The sequence below is a fragment of the Cupressus sempervirens genome, chromosome 7 (genome assembly GCF_028749045.1).
Source record: "Cupressus sempervirens isolate cs-2001-9-10 chromosome 7, ASM2874904v1, whole genome shotgun sequence".
Taxonomy (NCBI): domain Eukaryota; kingdom Viridiplantae; phylum Streptophyta; class Pinopsida; order Cupressales; family Cupressaceae; genus Cupressus; species Cupressus sempervirens.
In genome coordinates, this window is record NC_143124.1 from 743,391,086 (window position 1) to 743,416,737 (window position 25,652).

Here is a 25,652-nt window from a genome sequence, read left to right on the forward strand (position 1 = left end):
TTGAAGCCTCCTATAATGAAATCAAAATCTTCTATCTTTGCATAATTATCTCTAGATTATGGTTGGGAATCTTGCTATGCATGGAAGTTCTTCAAGCAAGAGGGGAAATATGAAGAGAGAAGGTATAGTGCATGGTGCATAAGAGAGAGAAAATATGGTTCCTTCTCTTTTATCAAATAAATATAGTTTTGTAATGGTACTAAAAGTGGAATATCAAGGAAGGTTAGAGTAGAAAATGCTCTCTCTCTCTCTCTCTCTCTCTCTCTCTCTCTCTCTCTCTCTCTCTCTCTCTCTCTCTCTCTCTCTCTCTCTACTTGCTAGTATAAGTTTGGCGTTTAATTTCTTTGGCCAAATCTATTGATTAGCATTTTTTTTATCTATGTGTGGTTATGTTTCATTTGACTTATGCATATGTGTTTAGTTATATATATAGACATGTTTGCATGTACTTGTGTTAATTCTTGTACCAAATCCATCGAATCCACTAGTTTTGAGTTGCTAGGCATCTCAAATGGTGGCATTTATTTCTTCATGTTAAGAAGAACCCCAAACAAGCTAATCACTCTATGGTTTAGTGGAAAAAGTGTCTAAGCCACACTCCCACCTCAAAATACAACCACTCAGACATAGTCATAACCAAATCAACATAGTCAACTTATACAAAACATCATAATCAATAAAAATATATCACTTTGCATCCAATTTACATCATAGCCATCTTATATGCATGTAACTTAAGGTATTATTCATTAGTATGATGTCAGAATAAAAAAACATTATAATTCATTATTTAGATCATGAAATCTATTGGGACTCAAAATTGAAGCCCTAATTTTGAGTACCATTCTGAAATTTGAGTCTAACTGAGGCCCTATAAGAGCTTTTCATGCATATGTACTAGATTGTCATTTTGATGCCTATGATATGTTTCATGAGTTTAACATCTTTAATTTAGTATATGAATGCATCCTATGATGATAATTTATCATTTCGAGTCATTCTATGAAGCATCATTTTGAGCATTGCTCAAATCTTCATTTTTCCCAAGTATCAAAGAATAACATGAAGCCTAGTTTCCAATTAAATATCTTTCACCCGATAAAGTTCCATGACTTGCCACATTGTGTGTATTTAATATTCAAATTACAGAACCTATATTTCATATTTTAATTCATTTTGATATGTTTTGACCAAGTTTTGAATCCCTCAAAGTTGGCCATTTACTCTTGCCATGCTAATGCATATTGCCAAAAATTATGGGTAGCCCTGTTTGATTGGTTACAACTTTGACCCAGTTCACCCCATTGACAAAATTATTTTTTCATGAAATTCTAGGGGTCAAACAAATTCTATGAAATATATTGTCACCTATGATGAATCGATTTGACTTGTTTTCAAATGTGATTTCAAATACAATTTATGAAGTTTCACTAGTGTCTAAAAGTGTAGATTTCTTGGTAGCCATGTTCGAGATACAGTAACTTTTAAATTATGATATTTTGAGAAAAATGGATTATACCACTTTTTTCTACTCTAAAAATAATTCAAGCACACCAGTTTTCAAGTCTTGATGAATCCATTTGCACACTTTCCCAGGTCCATTCTGTTTGTGAAAATCATTGTTCTATTAGTGTTCCCAGTTTTGAAATTCTGACAACCCAACTTTGCACACCTACCAAATTTTTCTAGTTACTTTTCATGATCCCAAATAAAATATTTATATTCTCCACAAGACAATAAATAGCTGGCCCAATTTTTAGGCCCCCAAGTGATCATTTTCAAAGCCAAATCCTAATACATTTTATTGTTTTTGACATGGTTGTTTGTTGGACAGTTTGGAGGAGGTGACTTTGAGTGTTAATAAATTTTGACTAAGATGTTGTCATGATGCGATATTTTGTAGACTGTAAGATTTTTAAAAAGAGAGCAAGTGCGTCAAATGGTAAGAATATTTTAGGTGTTTTAGTTAGTTTTTAAAGCTAACTTGCAGGCCTCCTAACACGAAGTTGACACACATCAAAATGAGTAAAGAAATGATTTTTTAGATAATCAAATAGTGACCAATGATTAATCTAATTATTTTCAAGTTTTTCAAGTGTTCATTAGAACATTTTGAGTTTTTAGGTGTTTGAGTTTGACTTTTTTAAAGCTAGGCCCACTTTAGGACCTAACTAATCTTCATAAAATGGATATGGGTATTGTGTTTTGTATCAAAATGATGCTCATTGTTCTTATGCATGTTGATGGTCACCAAAAGATGTATGTGTTGATGAAGTATCCAAATAGGCTCAAAATTTGTCTTTTGCTATTTGGTAATGTTATTTTTGCTTTTGTGGGAATAAGTGGAAGACTACCAATCAAAGAATTGATATAGCACATCTCATGTTATTTGAAATTTCCATTAATATGTAGGCATTCATGGCATATATATATATATATATATATATATATATATATATATATATATATATATATATATATATATATATATATATATATATATATATATATATATATATATATATATATATATTCTTCACACAAGAAATAAGATATACATGATGATGAAGAATCAAGCAGGTGGTGGTAGAGGAAGGTCATTTAGCATTAGCATGTTGACCACACTTTTGCTAACACAATTCCTCTGAGAAAATAAAAATGGACTCATTTTCTTGTGGAGGTGCGTATGCAATAGGATGGGATTGTATTAGATTTGACTGAGAAATGATCTAAGCATTTCTGTAGATAGGCTCTTGGATACCAATGTTTAATGCATAATTTTCAAAAAATATGGGTCAAATTTTGAATGAAACATCCTAAATTCAGAGTTCCTGATCACGTATGATTTCTATAAATTCAGAGTTCCTGATCACGTACCATTAGATTCCTATAGATTTCTAAACTCGTATGCTCACATATGTAAAGGAAAATATTGATTTTTATTTGTTTTATTTTTCTACCCTTCATCATAACTACCCACACATGCCATCAATTTCAAAATGGAGGAGTTTGTAAAGGATATAAGTGTTTCTAGGTTGTCTCCTGATGGATACCTTTCAGTTCCCTATCTACATTGGGTTTGATCAATTACATCTAGATCCTACAAAGAACATTGATTCTTGAGATTCTCCTCCAAACTGCCCAATGCTAACACACCTTCTATAGAATTTGGATTTTGGTATTTGAAGATATGAACTACAACAGGAAACCTTTTAAGGTATGCATCAGCAATTCACATCTAGACACAAGTCAAGAGATGAGTTTTGAAAGAAAGAGAACATATTGCACAGTGTGCTCATCAACTAATAGAAGAGACTACCCTAGAAGAAATAGAGCTTCTCCTAGACCTTGATAGGGAAATAATTGGTGGAGTGGAGCATGAGGTTGAGAGACAAAGTTACTATAAAAAGAGCATGAAAAGACAAGAGAGTTGTGACATAGTCTTGACTTGAAAATTAGAGGAATGGAATGTAGAAATGTTTGATCTTAGAAACAAGTCATATGTGGAGCACAATTTTAAATATAGATTGAGAATGAGTGACACTTCACCCAATTTTCTAGTTTATACAAACCTTTTCAGCCTTCTTTTGCAATGAAGACCCAAATTAACAATTTGATGGAGACACAACCCAAGCACAAAATGGACACAATAGGAAAGGGGAAATTGTATTAACTGTATAAATATGCCAATACATTCAGTACAAAGAAAATAGACTTCAAAACATGCCCTATGGGCTTACAATAGCATAAATTTGGAGATAAATTCTTCTCCTAGTACCTTCTTTCAAACTCCACTCCTAACTGCCTTTTACAATGCCAGAAATGTTCTTAAATAGACCTCGAAGGGTTAAGGATTAGGAATACATTCTAGAAAGTACTAGTAGGTATCCATCGAACAAATAGAAGGCTCTAGAAGTCACATTAGAAGTCAGTGCAAAATTAGAAGAATCCAAAAACGGTAACTGAACTTTCGGGAGGCATAACTTTCAAATCGTAGGGCCTTTTGACCTGATTCTTTTTCTGGAATGCTCTAAATTAAAATGACAATCTTTCAACCAATTTATGCCTTCTAGATCACCAAAATTATGTCTCAATTACATACTCCTATTTTTTGACATTTATACGTACCCCAAAGTGATTAAAATTCTAACCTAGAACACTAATAGTGGAATTGTGAGAGTTGGAACCTTTATTTGACCCAAATGGGTATCAAGAAATGAAAACACATGAAATAGAAACTAAGTCTAAGTATATTTTTTTGGGTGACACAGGATTGCCCTTATACCTCTAGATGCTCCTGCATCAAACACCTAGGGTAGATTGAAAAGTGATCCTGTCACTTTATGAATGGTAGAGGAAATCCCAAATGGGAAACCTCAACTAATGATATCCAAGTTGAGTCCTCAATCAGCCATCCTTTCCACTTGACCAAATACTCTTCATACTACCTATGTTTGGTACTCCTACCCACACGATAATCTAGAATCTCTTCAATCTCCTCCTTCTTAGAAGTAGGAATTGGACATGGCTCTAACATCGACTCCTCACCTGCACCATCATCATGATACTCTATTAAGTTTGCAATGTTGAAAATAGGAGAAATGTGAATACCATCTAGAAACTCCACCTCATATGCATTTCCTGAGTCATGTTTCTATAAAATTTTGGAGGCCAAATTTCTTCATTTTCACCCTGTTGTAAGTACCAGCTGGAAATATTTCTTTTTGTAAGTGTACCATGACTAGATCCCCTACTTGGAATTCCTTATGTCTTCTCCTTTGATCAGCCCTAGCTTTATACTCTTGATTCATCTTGGTAATGTGTGCCTGAACCTCCCCATGTAGATGCTTGATATGTTCAACAAATTCTTCAGCTTCGGCACTTGTCCTCTCCCCTTGTTCTATCTTCCTCAATTATGGTGTAGTCCTTGGGTTACTTCCATATACAATTTGGAATAGTGATCTACCAGTAATCCTATTTACAGAGTTATTGTAAGAAAACTCTGCTTGTGGTAGTATCAAATCCCATCCCTTGGGCTTATCCCCAACTAAACATCTCAGCAAATTGCCCAGACTTTTGTTTGGCCATCAGTCTGCAGGTGATATGTGGAACTAATTTCAAGTCTGTTCTCAACTTTTCCCACAATGTTCTCCAGAAATACTCCACAAATTTAGTGTCTCTGTCAGAAACTATACTCCTTGGGAGACCATGTAGTCTTACCACCTCTTTGAAAAACAAGTCTTCAATATGGACAACATCATGAGTTTTGTGGCATGGAATGAAATGTGCCATTTTAGAGAACCTATCAACCACCACAAATACTGAGTCATTACCCCTTTGTGTCCTTGGCAATCCCAGAACAAAATCCATACTTATGTCCTCCCATGGCTTTGATGAAATAGGAAATGGCTGATATAGTCCAGTATTGTGACTAAATCCCTTGGCAACTTGACAAATTTTGCAATTCTATACAAACTTCTTCACATCCTGTGACATTTGAGGCTAAAAATAATGTTCTTTGAGAATAGCAATGGTCTTATCTTAACCAAAATGTCCTGCCATCCCTTAGCTGTGTTTCTCCTTAATCAGATTTTTCCTCATGGAACTCCTTGGAATGCATAATTGACTACCCTTGAATAACATACAATCCTAAATCAGATAGTTTAACCACTTAGTTCTATCTACAGCAACAGGCTCGTTACAAGCTTTCCATGCTTCAGCAAAATCAGGATCCTTAGGGTATTGATTCTTGAGTTCATCAAACCCAACTGCTTCAACCTGCATTACTGTAAGCAACAACTATCTCCTACTTAGTGCATTTGCAATCTTGTTAGATTTTCCACTTCTATGCTTCAACACAAATATATAGCTCTGCAAGAACTCTACCCACTTCATATGCGTCTGATTCAATTTACCTTGGCTATTTAGGTACTGTAATGCCTGATGATGAGTATACAAAACAAATTCCTTTGGCAATAAATAATGCCTACATTTTTTTAAGGCCTAAACTATTGCATAGAACTCTTTATCATAAACATAATACTTCTTTTTCACATCATTCAATTTTTCACTAAAATATGCAATAGGCTTACCTTCTTGGCTTAATACAGCCCCAATAGCACTGCCACTAGCATCACAATCCACCTGGAACACCTTTCTAAAATCTGGAAGTGCCAAGACAGGTTGTTTTGTCACCTTCTTCTTCAGCAATTCAAAACTTCTCGTAGCTGCCACAGTCCATTTGAACTCTTTTCTATCCCCTCTTATTGTGTCAGTCAAGGGTGCACATATGCCACTAAAATTCTTAATGAACTTCCTGTAAAAACTAACTAGACCATGAAATGATCTTACCTCAGTAGCATACCTTGGAGTAGGCCATTCCAAGATGGATTTTACCTTCTCTGGATCCATTTTGAGATCTTCAGGTGATATAACAAACCCGAAGTAGACTAACTCCCTTTTTGTAAAGATACACTTCCTTAGATTAATTAACAGCTTCTCTTCTCTTAACCTTTCAAGGACACTACGAATATGCAATAAATGTTCTTCCAAAGTCTTTCTGAAAATTAAAATATCATCCAAATAGACAATAACAAATTTTCCCAAGAACTTCTTAAGTACCTCATTCATAAGCCGCATGAAGGTGCTCGGGGTGTTTGTCAATCCAAAGGGCATGACTAACCACTCATAAAGACCTTCCTTGGTCTTGAAGGCTATTTTCCACTCATCTCCTTCTCATATCCATATCTAATGATAGCCACTCTTCAGATCTATCTTTGTGAAATACAGAGCTCCACTCAAGTAGTCCATAAGATCATCCATTCTTGGCAAAGGAAACTGATACTTGATGGTTATCCTATTTATAGCTTGAGAGTCTGTACACATTGTCCACTCTCCATCCTTCTTTGGTGCCAGTATTGCAGGTACTACACATGGACTCAGGCTCTCCCAAATCAAGCCCTTCCTCAAAGCTCCTGTACCTATCTATTTAGCTCCTCAGTTTCAGTAGGAGTCATCCTGTGACCAACCTTGTTAAGCAAACTAGCTCATGAGATTAAATCTATCTGATGACTGATTTGCCTTACTGGTGGCAATCCTTAAAGAACATTATAAGAGATAATATATCCAAAATCATCTAGTAAATCTAAAACTTCAAGTGGTATTTCACTACTACCTTCTTTATCTTTCCTAAGAATCAAAGCATAGCACATAAATTGATGTTTCATTCCATCTAAAAACTTCCTTCCATCAACAAGACAAATCCTAGCACTGCTACATACATTTTTTCCTTCCTTTTTCATGGGCTTTAGTTTGTGGCAAACTCCATCCTTTGTTAGAGAGTATGTGTATGCATGACCATCATGTACTGCATGCCTATCAAACTTCCATGGTCTACCCAACAATAGATGACAAACATCCATTGGAATAACATCACAGAGAACTTCATCATGGTAACTCCCAATTTTGAACTTCACTAAACATTGTTCACTTACCAGGACCTTATGATCATCTTTCACCCAAGCAATTTGATAGGGCTAGGGGTGTTGCTTCCTCTTGAGCTTCAGCTTAGAGACCATCTCCTCTGATACAAAGTTATCAATGCTACCACCATCAATGATCACATCACAACATTTATCCTCACACTTGCACCTAGTACAAAATAAACTCCTCCTTTGTCCTGGTTCAATCTCACCACTTAGTAGGACCCTTTCATTCACTAAAGTCTCTCCTCTTTCTGCATCCTCCAAATGTGATGATTGTGCATCCTCATCCACATGAGCAACCCTAGCTTGACCCTTAGCTCTCCTATTTGTCCTTCCTTGTCATTGAGGGCATTCAAAGGCATGATGACCTTCTTCATTGCAAGGAAATAGGTATGACGAAAGCCTCCTCTTCCTTGTCCACACCCTCTATCTCTTCCTCTCTAATTTCCAAAGTCTTTATCATGGGAGTGGTTGAAACCCTCGTTCCTCTAGTTCCTGCTAGTACCCACGTCTTCATTCTTCTTTTGGGTTTCATTTTGGCCTCCAGATAACGTACCACTACCACTTCCTCCTTGACCATGCCCTCTTTGTCTCCCTTCAAACCTTTTATTCAGCTTCTCTTCAACTTGTAGGGAAAATTGGTATGCCTCTTCAACACTAGTCATTCTTACCAGACATAATTCCTCCTGGATGCTAGGTCTCCACCCACTTATATAACAAGCAACCTTCTCCTTATTTGCTTCTGAATGCCCCGCTCTAATCATAAGTTGATAAGACTCCTCTATATATTCTTGGACTGATTTTCCTGCTTGCTTTAACCCATGCATCTTCTTAAAAAAATCAAGCTCATAGTCAACAGGAATGAACTGCTTCTTCAATTTGTCCACCATACGGTCCTACCTTGTGATCTTATCCTTTCCTCTTCCATTTCATTCCAATTGAACCTCTTGCCACCAACTTTTAGTTTGGCCTTTGCAAACTTAACCCTATCTAGATCCTTGATATACTCATACTCAAAGTACTCTTCTAGTTCATTGATCCAATTGATCAACCCATCTGGTTTCAAATTTCCTGAAAATACACTCACATCAATTGTAGGTCTTTTCCAAAACTTAGTAATCGCCCTAAAGATAATTTCCTCTACTTGATTCAGAACTTCCCCATCAAATTCCCCTTCTAGTCTGATTTCTTCTTCTTCATTGTCATCCTCACTTTCATCACCTACAGTAACATTTGTTCCTCTATGGAGTTCCACCTACAATGCTTGTACCTACCTTTGGAGGGCTCTAACCTCCTAAAGATTAATAGCTCTGGCCCTTCCACCTCACTCTCTTCATGAAGGCATCTTCTTAACTCAAACCCACAACCACACAGTCTTGGTACAAACTGCCTCACAGTCGGCACTCTATCTACACACTCAGGAAAACCCGCTCTGATACCACTTGATGGAGACACAACACAAGCATAGAATGGACACAACAAGAAAGGGAAAATTGTATTAACTATGTAAATATGCTAATACATTCAGTATAGAGAAAATAGACTTCAAAACATGCCCTATGCACTTACAATAGCATAAATCTAGAGGTAAATTCTTCTCCTAGTACCTTCTCTCAAACTCCACTCCTAATTGCCTTTTATAATGCCATAAATGTTCTTAAATAGACCCCAGAGGGTTAAGGATGAGGAATACATTCTAGAAAGTGCTAGTAAGCATCCACTGACCAAATAGAAGGCTCTAGAAGTCACATTAGAAGTCAGCACAAAATTAGAAGAATCCAAAAAACGGTAACTGAACTTCCAAGAGGCATAACTTTTGAACCGTATCTCTGATTGACGAACCATTTACATTTTTAGAAACCTCTCAAAGTGTTCTATAGACCTATGGAGGAGCTTCACTTGTCCCATACTTTTTGTCCCTATTCAAGGTCATTTAATGCCCCTATATTTACTTTGAAGCATTCTTAGGATGTCTCCAAAAATTGGAAAACTGTGATAACTTTCAAACCGTGGGGCCTTTTGACCTGATTCTTTTTCTAGAATGCTCTAAATTACAATGAAAATATTTCAACCAATTTACGCCTTCTAGTTCACCAAAATGATGGCTCAATTACATACTCCTATTTTTTTGACATTTACACGTATCCCAAGGTGATTAAAACTCTATCCCAGAACACTAATAGTGGAACTGTGAGAGTTGGAACCTTTATTTGACCCAAATGGGTATCTAGAAATAAAAATACATGAAATAGAAACTAAGTCTAAGTACTTTTTTTGGGTTACATAGGATTTCCCTTATACCTCTAGATGCTCCTGCATCAGACACCCAGGGTAGATTAAAAAGTGATCCTGTCACTTTATGAATGGTAGAGGAAATCCTAAATGGGAAACCTCAGCTGCTGATACCCAAGTTGAGTCCTCGATTGGCCGTCCTTTCCACTTGACCAAATACTCTTCATACTACCTATGTTTAGTACTCCTACCCACATGATGATCTAGAATGTCTTCAATCTCCTCCTTAGAAGTAGGAATTGGACATGGCTCTAACATCGGCTCCTCACCTGCACCATCATCATGATACTCTATTAAGTCTGCAATGTTAAAAATAGGAGAAATGGGAATACCATCTGGAAACTCCACCTCATATGCATTTCCTGAGTCATGTTTCTTCAAAATTTTGTAGGGGCCAAAGTTTTTCATTTTCAGCTTGTTGTAAGTACTGGTTGGAAATCTTTCTTTTTTTAAGTGTACCATGACTAGATCCCCTACTTGGAATTCCTTATGTCTTCTCCTTTGATCAGCCCTAGCTTTATACTCTTGATTCATCTTGGTAATGTGTGCCTGAACCTCCCCATGTAGACGCTTGATATGTTCAACAAATTCTTCAGCTTCAACACTTGTCCTCTCCCCTTGCTCTATCTTCCTCAATTCTGGTGTAGTCCTTGGGTTACTTCCATATACAATTTGGAATGGTAATCTACCAGTACTCCTATTTACAGAGTTATTGTAAGAAAACTCTACCTGTGGTAGTATTAAATCCCATCGCTTGGGCTTATCCCCAACTAAACATCTCAACAAATTACCCAGACTTCTGTTTACCACTTCTATTTGGCCGTCAGTCTGTGAGTGATGTGTGGAACTGAATTTCAAGTTTGTTCTCAACTTTTTCCACAATGTTCTCCAGAAATACCCCACAAATTTAGTGTCTCTATCAGAAACTATACTCCTTGGGAGATCATGTAGTCTTACCACCTCTTTGAAAAAAAAGTCTGCAATATGGACAACATCATGAGTTTTGTGGCATGGAATGAAATGTGCCATTTTGGAGAACCTATCAACCACCACAAATATTGAGTCATTACCCCTTTGTGTCCTCGGCAATCCCAGAACAAAATCCATACTTATGTCCTCCCATGGCTTTGATGAAATAGGCAATGGCTAATATAGTCCAGTATTGTGACTAAATCCCTTGGCAACTTGACAAATTTTGCAATTCTATACAAATTTATTCATAGCATGTGACATTTGAGGCCAAAAATAATATTCTTTGAGAATGGCAATGGTCTTATCTCAACCAAAATGTCCTTCCATCCTTCCATTGTGTTTCTCCTTAATCATATTTTCCCTCATGGAACTCCTTGGAATGCATAATTGACTGCCCTTGAATAACATAACATTCTGAATCAGATAGTCTAACTACTTAGTTCTATCTACAGCAACAGGCTCTTTACAAGCTTTCCATGCTTCAAAAAAATTAGGATCCTCAAGGTACAGATTCTTGAGTTCATCAAACCCAACTAGTTCAACTTGCATTATTGTAAGCAACAACTATCTCCTACATAGTGCATCTACAACCCTGTTAGATTTTCCACTTCTATGCTTCAAAACAAATGTATAGCTCTGCAAGAACTCTACCCACTTCATATGCCTTTGATTCAGTTTACCTTGGCTCTTTATGTACTGTAATGCCTGATGATGAGTATACAAAAACAAATTCCTTTGGCAATAAATAATGCCTATATTTCTTTAAGGCCTGAACTATTGCATAGAACTCTTGATCATAAATAGAATACTTCTTTTTTGCATAATTCAATTTTTCACTAAAATATGCAATAGGCTTACCTTATTGGCTTAATACAGCCCCAATAGCACTGCCACTAGCATCACAGTCCACCTGGAACACCTTTCTAAAATCTGAAAGTGCCAACATAGGTTGTTCTGTCGCCTTCTTCTTCAGCAATTCAAAACTTCTTGCAGCTGCCGCAGTCCATTTGAACTCTTTTCTATCCCATCTTATTGTGTCAGTTAGGGGTGCACATATGCCACTAAAATTCTTAATGAAATTCCTATAAAAACTAATGAGACCATGAAATGATCTTACCTCAGTAGCAAACCTTGTAGTAGGCCATTCCAAAATGGCTTTTACCTTCTCTGGATCCATTTTGAGAACTTTAGGTAATATAACAAATCCCAAGTAGACTACCTCCCTTTTTGCAAAGATACAATTCTTCAGATTAATTAATAGTTTCTCTTCCCTTAACCTTTCAAGGACACTACAAATATGCAATAAATGTTCTTCCAAAGTCTTGCTAAAAATTAAAATATCATCCAAATAGACAATAACAAATTTTCCCAAGAACTTCTTAAGTACCTCATTCATAAGCCGCATGAAGGTGCTTGGGGCATTTGTCAATCCAAAGGGCATGAAAAACCACTCATAAAGACCTTCCTTGGTCTTGAAGGCTATTTTTCACTCATCTCCTTCTCGTATCCGTATCTGATGATAGCCACTCTTGAGATCTATCTTTGTGAAATACTGAGCTCCACTCAAGTAGTCCATAACATCATCCATTCTTGGCAATGGAAACTGATACTTGATGGTTATCATATTTATAGCTTGAGAGTCTATACACATCCTCCACTCTCCATCCTTCTTTGGTGCCAGTACTTCAGGTATTGTACATGGACTTAGGCTCTCTTGAATCAAGCCCTTCCTTAATAGCTCTTGCACCTATCTATTTATCTCCTCAGTTTCAGTAGGAGTCATCCTGTGAGTAGCCTTGTTAGGAAAACTAGCTCCTAGGATTAAATCTATCTAATGATTGATTTCCCTTACTGGTGGCAATCCTTCCGGAACATTATCAAAGATAATATCTCCAAAATCAACTATTAAATCTAAAACTTCAAGTGGTATTTCACTGCTACCTTCTTTATCTTTCCAAGAAATCAAAGCATAGCACATATGTTGATGATTCATGCCATCTAAAAACTTTCTTCCATCAAGAAGACAAATCCTAGCACTACTAAATACCTTTTCACCTTCCTTTTTCATGGGGTTTAGTTGGTGGCGAACTCCGTCCTTTGTTAGAGAGTATGTGTTTGCATGACCATCATGTACTGCATGCCTATCAAACTGCCATGGTCTACCCAACAATAGATGGCAAAGATCCATTGGAATAACATCACAGAGAACTTCATCATGGTAACTCCCAATTTTGAACTTCACTAAACATTGTTCACTTACCAGGATCTTATGATCATCTTTCACCAAGCAATCTGATAGGGCTAGGGGTGTTTCTCCCTCTTAAGCTTTAGCTTAGAGACCATCTCCTCTGATACCAAGTTATCAGTGCTACCACCATCAATGATCACATCACAACATTTATCCTCACACTTGCACTTGATATAGAATAAACTCCTCCTTTGTCCTAGTTCAATCTCACCACTTAGTAGGACCCTTTCATTCAAAAAAGTCTCTCCTCTTTCTGCATCCTTTGAATGTGATGATTGTGCATCCTCATCCACATGAGCAACCCTAGCTTGACCCTCAGCTCTCCTATTTCTCCTTCCTTGTCATTGAGGGCATTCAAAGGCATGATGACCTTCTTCATTGCAATGGAAACGGGTACCTCAGAAGTCTCCCCTTCCTTGTCCACATCCTCTACCTTTTCCTCTCTGATTTCCAAAGTCCTGATCACGGGAGTGGTTGAAACCCTCGTTCCTCTAGTTCCTGCTAGTACCCACATCTTCATTCTTCTTTTGGGTTTCACTTCAGCCTCCAGATAACCTACCACTACCCCTTCCTCCTTGACCATGCTCTCTTTGTCTCCCTTCAAACCTTTTATTCAGCTTCTCTTCAACTCACATGGCAAATTGGTATGCCTCTTCAATACTGGTCGTTCTTAACAGACTTAATTCCTCCTAGATGCTAGGTCTCAACCCACTAATATAACGAGCAAAATTCTCCTTATTTGCTTATGCATGCCCCACTCTAATTAGAAGTTGATAAAATTCCTCTGTATATTCTTGGACTGATTTTCCTGCTTGCTTTAACCCATGCATCTTCTTAAACAAATCAAGCTCGTAGTCAATAGGAATGAACTACTTCTTCAATTTATCCACCATACAATCCCACCTTGTGATCTTATCCTTTCCTCTTCTATTTCATTCCAATTGAACCTCTTGCCACCAAATTTTTGGCATGGAATTTTAGTTTGGCCTTTGGAAACTTAACCCTATCTAGATCCCTGATATCCTCATACTCAAAGTACTCTTCAAGTTCATTGATCCAATCGATCAACTCATCTGGTTTCAAATTTCCTGAAAATACACCCACATCAATTGTAGGTCTTTTCTCAAACTTAGTAATGGCCCCAAAATTCTTTTCCTTTGCTTTATTTAGAACTTCCCCATCAAATTTCCCTTGTAGTCCAATTTCTTCTTCTTCATTGTCATCCTCACTTTCGTCACCTATCGTAACATTTGTTCCTCTACAGAGTTCTTCCTGCAATGCTTGTACCTACCTTTGGAGGGCTCTAACCTCCTCAGGATTAATAGCTCTGACCCTTCCACCACACTCTCTTCATGGAGGCATCTTCTTAACTCGAACCCACAACCACATAGTCCTGGTGCAAACTGCCTCATAGTCGGTGCTCTATCTACACACTCAGGAAAACCCGCTCTGATACCACTTGATGGAGACACAACCCAAGCACAAAATGGACACAACAAGAAAGGGAAAATTGTATTAACTATGTAATAATGCTAATACATTCAATACAAAGAAAATAGACTTCAAAACATGCCCTATGGGCTTACAATAGCATAAATCTAGAGATAAATTCTTCTTCCAGTACCTTCTCTCAAACTCTACTCCTAACTACCCTTTACAATGCCAATAATGTTCTTAAATAGACCCCAGAGGGTTAAGGATTAGGAATGCATTTTAGAAAGTGCTAGTAGGCATCCACTGACCAAATAGAAGGCTCTAGAAGTCACATTAGAAGTCAGTGCAAAATTAGAAGAATCCAAAAATGGTAACCGAACTTCCAGGAGGCATAACTTTTGAATTGTAGCTCGATTGATGAACTGTTTACATTTTTGGAAAGCTCTCGAAGTGCTCTATAGCCCTATGGAGGAGCTTATCTTGTCCCCCAATTTTTGGCCCTGTTCGAGGTCATTTAATGCCCCTAACTTGACTTTGAAGCATTCTTAGGATGTCTCCAAAAATTGAAAAACTGTGATAACTTTCAAACTGTGGGGCCTTTTGACCTGATTCTTTTTCTGGAATGCTCTAAATTACAATGACAATGTTTTGACCAATTTATGCCTTCTAGTTCACCAAAATGATGGCTCAATTACATTCTCTTATTTTTTTGGCATTTACACGTATCCCAAGGTGATTAAAACTCTAACCCAGAACACTAATAGTGGAACTTTGAGAGTTGGAACTTTTATTTGACCCAAATGGGTATCCAAAAATGAAAATACATGAAATAGAAACTAAGTCTAAGTACATTTTTTTGGGTGACATAGGATTGCCCTTATACCTCTGGATGCTCCTGCATCACCATTTGCAAAGGGGCCAATTTGGAGCTTGGTGTAGGGTTAGGTGTTTAGATTTTAGTCCCACATTGGTAGGACTGGGAATTTTTTAGTGCTTTTTTTATCCAAACACACTAATTATAAATGTCTAAAGTTTTATGCTTTATGGATAATGGGAGATTCTCATGCATGGGCCCATAGAAAGATGGAGGGCACGAACAAGTTATTTTTGAACTTAAATGTAGGCATAAGGAAATGACTCAGCAACATGAGGATGAATTAGATAATGACATGTGGCAACCTAGTTAGACCAGTGACGCAGTGCCATGTGGCATAGATTTTAAGGTTGATAGGAGAATAAGAAGCTGCTACATGCCACACATCCTAAGATGGGCCCAGTACATGCATGGTCAATGATAAGATTGGTTCTTTTAAGCTAGTCGTTCTAACCAAGCAAAGCAGTTTCAATCAGTAGTTTCATTTGGTTTGCAGTTCAAGTCATAGTTAGTATAAAATGGTTATGATTGTGTGAATGGTAGTTAATCACATGGTCAGAGGTTAAAGGAAAAATTTGATCATAGTTGTTCCAATATTATGACTAACCACTAGTAGTTAGTCACATGATCACCATAGTTAATGAGAAATTAAGGGTTAGCACTGTGAAGGTGCGAAATGAAAACACATGGCACTGTGGGCCCTGTGAACGTATGAGGTGGAAAATCTGTGACCCAATTAGACCATGACATGTGGTAGAGGTTCCAAGTGGATTCTAACATCATCAATGACTTTGTAGATCCAACGTTAGAGAACACCTCATGTCAAGTGGCTAGTCAACTAGGTTTTATTCGAAGTAAAAAATGGAGACAAAGTGCAAAGTTGCAAAAAAAATGATTTTTTATTCATTTCATGAGTTTGAATGCACAAGATTTTGAAAAAATAATTATTGTTTCATATACTTCAAAGTTTAGCAAAAAATTAAATATTTGCAAGAAATTAGGGCCTATAAACTAGTTTTGAAACTACAACTTTAAACGACTTCCCTGGGCATTTATTTGAGGCTAATATAGGCTTATTATATATTTTCAAAGATCTCAAGATTTAATTTCAATACATGCCATCAAGTACTACACACAAATCAATGGGAAGAAGATGTAGTAGGTTTTGTCTAAGGTACTCTTTTTCAACGACATTCTGGTGTGAGCAGTTTAGATTTAATTTGTGGCTAAACGATGAAATGGGTATGTGCCAAACTTGGAGAGATTCATCCTAGTAGTATTATTTTTCCTTGAAATGAGTTTGGTAGAGGTTTTGGAATATTTTTTCAAAAAATCAGCTATTTTATTAGAAAGAAATTTTTCTCATTATTCAAAGAGATATTTTCAAAATTTGTTATACATAATGAGGGGATTTGATCCAATTTTTAGTCATAGAGATGAGAGAGCCTTCAATTCAATAGATAGAATAAATTCAAGTGGAAAAGTGGCATCATCAAATCAGATCTGGGATTCCTTCCTCATCTATATCTTTCTTTCTTCTCTCATTGTTCAAGGTTGGTTCTAGACTTTTGGGTAGGTTTCCATGGCTGTGATACCACCAAGGTTGGATGTTGTTGGTCTCCAAACTATTGAGTAGAGCTCTAGCTATGACTCCACCATCTTTTTGCTGAATTTCTCTTGTATGAACAACAATAATATAGCATTGAATATAGTTCTTATTTATTGGGTGTTTTAGGAGTCTTTCATGTATCTTAAATGTACTTGTTTCAAAGAAATGAATACAAAGAGTATCAAGTTATTTAGTTTCATTCTGAGTCTTATCTCCAGCCTCTGTTGTTTACAAACTTTTTTGATATGTGGACAAAGAACATAGATCCAATTACATATTATTTTTTTATGTATATCTTTATGTGTTTTTCTTTTGGTTCAAAAATTCAAGAAAATGCTTGAAACATTTTGGTAGGGTCATAGATTTCATGAGAAGAATGTCTGATAAGTATGAGGTTCAATATGAACATTAATGTTTGATTCATAAAGTGATAGGATAGGTTTGATATTATTATGTATTTAATAGATCATTCATATCATTGATGTATGTTGTGAATCATTGAATGCCCAATGGATAGGACATTGATCAACTTCATGATCAATTTAGTGTGTTCTTGGATATGGGATTTTGTAGATTCAAAAATCAAATATCAATGATCAATTTTCCTTTCTTTTTAGGAGTTGAAAGAATACCCTCACTTAGCTTGTGGATTTCATAGGTTTTGTAACTTTCTATTGCATACCTTTGCTATTGCATAAGTATAGGAGAAACAAGGATTTAATCTTCTTTGTATAGATTTAGATGTATGCTTTGAATTGGTACCATTTGAATGAATCAAAGGTCTACCTACCTATGTTTTATAGAGTTTGAAGTAGAAGAAAGAATTCAACCTTATAGTTGGACTAGGTTCTTGATAAATTGTGTCTATCATAGGGGATAGCTTCCATTAGATGCAATCATGTATTGTCTACCTGGTAGTTAAAAACACTATTAAATCAGGAGCCAACAAAATGATGACTATACTAGGGACTGTATTAAATCTATATGATAGAAAAACCTTAAAAATATAGAAAGAGATTCAATACAATATGCAAAATTTGCTAGAGCAACAAGGTTGTGATGTTCTTTCCGTTTCTTTGCTAAATATTCATGTCTCCCAATGGTTACCTTATTCATGACAGCAATACTTTGAAGGTTGGATGAAAATTTTGTGCTACAACCATAGTAAGTTTTTCATCAATTAGTTCAGTTGGATAATGTTTTGAAGTGTTGTTGCAAATTTCAGATTCAAGAATTATCAAATACATTTTCCTCTTTTCCTAAGTGTATAAATCTCCAAGAGTGGTTTGATGATATGGAAGTTTCCTTATAAGTTGAAGGTCTAGTTAAGATTTTTCAAAAGACAATTTATGTTTCAAATATTTTCTCACAAGTGTGACTGGTGACTCTAAAATCTCTATGCCAATTGAAAATTATTGTATCTAAAATATTTTAAAGGATTTTTAGCTTGTGTGGGAAGATTTGAAGCCTTTATGAGTAGTTCTTGATAGGAAAAGAGAAGTTTTATGTTTTGGATTTATAAATTTATGTATTTTATGCATTTTATATTTTATGGAAATTCAAGTATTAGAAAGTAAATCACAGCAATAATTTCTTTGTCCTAACTCAAGGAGGTGGTGGCTCTACATGATTTAAATGAATGGTGTGAAGAAGTTCATGTTTACACCCATGCCAAATTAGTAGATCTAGTTGCAACATCAACAGTTGAAGGTATTTTACTTTTGATGAGTTTTCCTTTCATGAAATTTAAGCAATAATAAAAGTTCCCTCTGTTTAGTGGTTTCATCACTATGGAAAGAGGTAGATAAAGGTTGTGTTTCTAAATGGATCTAGATTTTAGGTCTGAAGTTAGTTTACCAAGTCATGAAAGTGTGATTGAAGATAGTGAAAAGTTAAGAAAGGAACTTTGTAATCAGGTTATTAGCTTCATAAGAAATACAATAGAAAGCATTCAAGGTCTAAATGATGTCTAAGGTTATATGAAGTTTAAGTCAGGACTCCTAGAAGTGCATGTTTCTTTAAGACCTAAGGAATCTTCATGACCCATTATTTTCCTAGATGTCTTTATGCTTGATTCAGTTGATTAGCCACCACATTTAAGATTAGAAAAGCTTACTTGCATTGAAGAATCCTTGAAGAAAATTGATAATTATTTGATTGACAAAGAATGCTTTGTTGAATCTTCTGATAATAAATGTGAACATGTTGAAATTTGGAATGAATGTGATGAATCCATAGATAATGATCATTTATCTTCTAATTGTGAAGAAAAGGATTCAAGTTTTAGTGAATCATATGATTGCAGTCAACATGAAAAAGATGGATATATAACTAAAAATGAATCATGTGATAGTATATATCAGAGTGCAAAAATTATAGCAGCAACAACGATAAACCTTCTTTTGATGAAAATGAGTATGGTGATGCTCCTAGTGTTGAGGCATTATGCAGAGAAGAGGAAATATGTTGTGATAATGATTCTAATATTTTAGATTGCTATACTATTGATACTACTATTATAAGTGTTTTAGATCATCCAAATTATGATCATAGCCAAGGATAATAGACTTGTGATGAAGTCTTGCTAAATGTTGATGAAATTTCAGAACTATTGACATGTAATTTTAAAAGGTATGCAAATATTCATTAGGATGCTCCTGATTTTCGTTGTTACATTTTTTCTCAAGATGAAGTCCTTTCCCCAAATTTTGATGTTGAAGATAATAAAAAAATTAGAATATTATGTGTCATGTTTTGAAGGTGTATATGATAGTAGTTGAAATTTCAATACACATGATTACTTATCTAATGTGGGGATTACTACTAAGGGGAGATTTAGTATTGATTCAAATACTTCTCATATTGATGATGCTGTAATAAGTTTCGATCATTTGTATGATGACAAGGAAAGGGTTAGAAGTTATGATTCTGATTTTGAGGTTTCCTTTTGTGCTAATGGGTCTAATTATGATAATTTTGATACATTTTAAGTTCATTCCAATAAGTTTCTAAAGAAAGACAATGACAATAATCAACATGTTAAGTGTCAATACTTTCATGATAGTTTTTGTAACGTGATAGCAAATCCATTGTTTGAATAATGTGAAGGAATATCAAAACATGCAAAATATGATGGATGACAAATAAGATTGTAAATAAGAAGAAGCAAAATTTAATATACCTTTCATATCTAGTTACACAAGGTGAGTTTCAAATTCATGACATATGTGACTCCTTGAGTCAAGTGTTGGAATTCTTTAAAATAACTTAGGGGGGTGAATAAGTTATCCAAGGTCTAGATGTACAAATAAAATTTTTCACGGCTTAGTCAACCCATATCCATAGAAAAAATTCGTGCATGTATCCATTAGATCATACAATACTTAAACTTTGTAGGTTACTGTTAAAACAAATTTATACAAATGTAATCATGAAACATAATAGATTCAATAACAAATTTGACACAATTATTTTACATGGAAACCTAATTTTGGAAAATCCACTGGTAATATGCTACTAATTCTCACTCTTCTGAAGTGATGTCCTATGAGAGACCAACCTTGTTAATGGTTACAATGCACATTGTTAACTAAGACCTAGTTAGAGGATTTCAATCACCCTATTAGGAGTGAGCATTGTTAGAGGACTTTAGATCATTCATTTGGAATGTCATCTGGTTAGAGGATTTACATATGACTATAAGGTTAGCCTTAATCCAAAGGATTTAACCTAGACTAATACAATGATTAGAGCATAACAATAAGGCTTGATCTAATAACAAAATACACTTCACTTGCAGATTACATATATATGTTTCATTCCTCCATTCTTCTTGGCTTTCACACACTTTAGCTTAGATAACATGTTCCCCTTAAAGCATTCAAACTCTTAAGCCTTCTTGTTTTACATGCCAATAGAAGTCTCTTCTATTCAACCACTCAATGAAGAAAATACCCTAGACTCCTTGTCTTCCTTAGGTTCTCACACATGGCAATCTTTTCTCCTGACCAACTCTCTTTATAAATAGAGATTTAAGATCTTTTGGCATTTAACCTCAATCATCCATTTTAGGGTTAGATAGATTAAGTAGGATATAGTGAATCTACCCACTTTTCCATTTGGTTCCTCTAAAGGATTCTCCCTTGGATTTTCCTCAAAATGGTTTACCTTGAATTCTATGCCACCAACTCATCATAGTTATTTTCCACACGCTTCACAAAATTCAAGAAAAAAAAATAGTCAGCTTAGATTCATCAAATCTATGATTTAACATGAATACTGGCACTCAACATCAATATGTTGTCCCTCGGCTTCTATACTGTTCTTCCAGTCATCATCCACTAGATAACTTAGCAAACACTAAAATTTGCTTGTAATGCCCACCCATAGTTTACTTTTATGTTCTGATTGCCAAATTCTTTTAGGCCAATTTTGTGCATTGATTATTTTTAGAGATATTGGATTTATAGTATTATGATATTATTTCATGACTTGGATTAGTTGTGTATTAATGGTGCTTTAATGATTCGTAGTTAACAAATGAGATTTATTTCATAGCGATGTGAGATGATATTTTTTAATGATAACTATTTCATATTTGTAATGATGCATTGTTATAATTGAACATTTGATGTTTGACTTGTGATTTATTATGGTACTTACCCTATACTTGCATTTGTATGGTGCACATATTTATTTTATCTTTTTGTTTGACGTGTTTAATGTGGTTAAGGGAGGGAGTTGTAGTCACCTGCAAGTTGGGATCTACACGATGTACCACTCCCTACCATTTCCTATTTAGTTTAGATATATTTATATACCTGTACATGCTCGTCTTTTATGTAGGATGCAGGTACCTAGCATCGACTTCCCTGAATTGCCAGATGAGTGTGCCCAATTACAAATACTCAAATGGTGAGAATGGGAAGATAATGATCATAGCGTAAAAACTTGTCCTACAAAGAGGACTCGTAATAGACTATCACCCTTTTTAAAACCCATGAGTCTTTTGTGCGTATGTTGTTTTATGAATCTTTGATGAATTTTCTATTAATTGTGTCTAATTAAAGGATTGAATTTAATGAAAAATTATTATGACATTTTAATATTTAATTATATTTAATTAATAGAGAAATTAATTAAATAAAAAGAATTGAGTTCAAAGATAAAAGTTATAAGTTTAAATTTTAGAACATGATAATATTTATATAATTTAATAATAATACCTTTACAATTCATTTTTAAATAAATGCTAAATATTGTTATTATTTAAGTTGATAAATATTTTATCAATTAAGTTTCAAAAAATATATAAAAAGGAGAAAGATATTAAATTATGAAAAAAGTTTTAAGTTTGCATGATGTGTGCATGAGATTAAAATATAAGAAATTAATTAAAAAGCTAAAATATGTGAACTTAATAAAGATATTTTTAATAAAGTATGCATGAAAGGAATAATAAAATAATATTTTAATTAAACAGAAAACTAATTGCACATGAAAGAAATGATTAAATAAAATAATTGTATTTAAGAACTGGTGGAGACAGAAACCCTAAAAGGTAATTAGAGGTTATATTAGAGGGTTTTCGGGTCATTATGGCACATAGGTTTGAAGAGAAACTCAGAGGGTTTGGAAAATAAGGGAATTTTTTGTGGTTTGAAGGATTTTGCTTGCAGTAGGAATTTTCATCTAGCTATCAGAGTTTAGCATCAAAACCAGGTAGGTTCTTGAGTTTTTATTCACCCATTTAAAATTATCTTATTTAGATGATCATGGCTTCTTCATGATTGTTGAAATCAATTTCTCTATATTTGTTGTATGAATCTATTGCTTCTTGTTCTGAATCTAGGATAATTGTATTGTATCTCGTATGTATGATAAGATTGAAAGAAAAATAGATCAATCTGAAAACCTTGTCTGTAGGTCAAAAAAAAAAGAAATTGCAATTAATCTAGGAAAGGGTTTGACATAAAAGAAAAATTTTTAATTAGAAATTTAAATGGTTCAACATATTTATCCAATCAGACTAAAATTGTAAATATTGTTAAAAATATATATATCTAAAACTATTTCTAGGGTCTTGTTTATTTTGAAAAAATAATTTTAAAAAAATAAAAAAAAAATAAAAATATATATATATATATATATATAATAAAAATCAAAGTGGGAGGTGGGGGCTACCACTTCCCCCCACCCTACTTCTTGCCTCCTGTGTCAGTCATGTTGCTGGTGTGTGCAGACAGAGCTACTGCACGCGGTAACAGTTGTATTGCTATTGGCAACAGTAACCTACCTATGGCTGCTCGACTTGCCTTAAAAAGCCGATGGGCTTTTCAAATATATGCCATTTTTTAAATTAAAATTTTATTATATTTTTTAATTATTAATTTATAAAAATTATATTATATTATTAAATATTAGTTTTATTTAAATTTTATTTAGTTTAAATAATTAACTATTAATTATTAATTTTGTTAATAAATTTTATTGATACTTATTAAATCGATGAATAATTAATAGATGAATAATAAGGATTAATATATAGTATTAATTAATTTAATAATTTTAATTAGGTTAGACAATTTTGGAGGTTATGAAATGAAATGTTGAACTTATTATTAATTAATGATATTAAGTTTTAATAGAATTACAATTAAATTTATTTAAAAATCAATAGTTATTATTTTAGTGTTTTAAACAAATAGTTATCCTTATATCATTTGGAATATGGATTTAAAGTCGGATAAGGGTAATTATGTAATCATTTAAATATAGTAATGGGTTAATCGTGAGGGTTAACTGGGCAACTTACTTGATACATATATTAAACTGAGGATTTAAACCTTAATTTTCATTCAAACAAATATATGGGTGTAAATTATAAGGGTAATACTGAGAATCTTATATACTTGAAAACATACATTGAAACACAAACACAAACTTTACTTTTAACCCTATTGTGTATTTTCAAATCGAACCCAAAACTATGAAACTATATTGTTTTGCTTGTATTGTCTATGCTTTAGGGTTTTGGTGTCGATTAGGTGTTGACCAGTCTAGGAGGTACATTAGAGACTTTGTGAGATTTCTTTTATAACATTTATGTGGCTAGATGTCATGATGTGTCTTGTGATTCAAATTGAAAATTATATTTATGAGGTTTACTTTGTGGAGCATTTATGTGTACTTGGTGGAAGAACCAACTTATTTTTAGGTTGCCTATTAAGGAACTAAGTTTGATCATTATGGGTGTTGTGGTATGAGACACAAATATGTTTTATGTTCTTAGGAGAGGTTGTCTAGGTACATGTCTTTGGGAGTGGCTTGTAGTAGGGGTCTGAGACCCAAAGTGGTCAGTGCCAAGGTAACCTATTGTAAGTTATGTAATAAGTGATAATCTAGTAATTAATATTTTTGGGGGAACACACTAAAAAGATAAGTTAGAGATATTTGACCCACCCATGCCTTGAGTGCTTATATAGACTAAGGATGAGAATGGGATGATAGTATAACTAGTTGCCTCATCTTCTTGAGAGGGTTTTCTGGTTCCACATGTGTCACATTGAGGGTCCAAGGTTTAAAGTAACCAATCTAGGGTAACTCAATGCTTGAGGGTCCTGGGTCTATTAAGAGATCAGTTTAGGGTAACTCAAGTAGTTTGACCATGTGATGACACTCTGTATTATGTAGCCTAAGTCTCCTCTATAAATTTTGTGTACTTCTAGTGGTGTACTTATTGTTGATGTATTTAGTGTTGTTATTCACTTTCATTGATGGTGATTGGTGATTTATGGTTGACATAATTGTGACATGTGGCTTTTGCCTTGAGTTGGATATTTTTCATTGACTTTATCTTATGATCTTGGTATTCAATTTATACTGGGTTCATGTATGATGTTTGGTTATGTAGTGTTGTATTCGATTGAGTGTTCTTTCTTTTTGGGTTATCTTAGCTTCTTGAGTAGTATCTATTACCTTTGAGGTAGTTTTGGCTATTATGAATTCCTTTCTTAGGAATGTTTGATATTTTTTCAGCCGTATGTGGATCATTCATTATGTTCCCTGCACGGTGGGAGTGGAAGCCTAATTAGGTAACCATGCAGTCGGGAGGTGGTAACTTCTTACTATTTGGTCACCCTCACATTTCCAGTTGTTGGATGTTCATTGCAGAAGATGTACCTTTATCATTCTTATTTCTTATCTCAGAGACTTCTTTTTAGTGGATGTAATAATGCTATCATGTATTTTGATGTATTGTATCTATTCTCACATACCCTACGACATGTGTAGTGGATGTTATTAATTGGATGTACTTTCATTGTATTAGTTATACTTATTCTTTGCTTATGTGATTATGTATCTATTATTTCTGTATTTTTAGGAGACATTGTACTTGAAACTTAAACTAATTAATTTAACCTTCTTAAATGTGACTCAACGTAAAGGAACCCTTGAGGAATTGAAACTGTATTTGTAATTGGTAATGTGTATGTTCATATTGCTTCCTCATTAATGTTATCTTGATGTTGGTTAAACTTTAGAAAAAAATTAGTTTATTAAAAATTGTAACATGTTAGGTTTATTTCTCTTGGGTTCTCAAGCGAGGCATTACATTTGGTATCAGAGCCTGAGTTTCAACATTGGGAACTATGGGCATAATGTGCACCATCACTTGAGCAATTAGTAAACTTGCAACTTATTTAAATGGAAAACTTATATTAACATCAAACTTGAAAC

At 34.5% G+C, this 25,652-nt stretch overlaps 1 pseudogene; it reads left to right on the forward strand.

Moving 5' to 3' along the window:
- Nucleotides 1-23,270, forward strand: part of LOC149549405 (T-complex protein 1 subunit delta pseudogene) — a 47,793-nt pseudogene extending 24,523 nt beyond the window's left edge.
- The last annotated feature ends 2,382 nt before the right edge of the window (nt 23,271-25,652 follow it).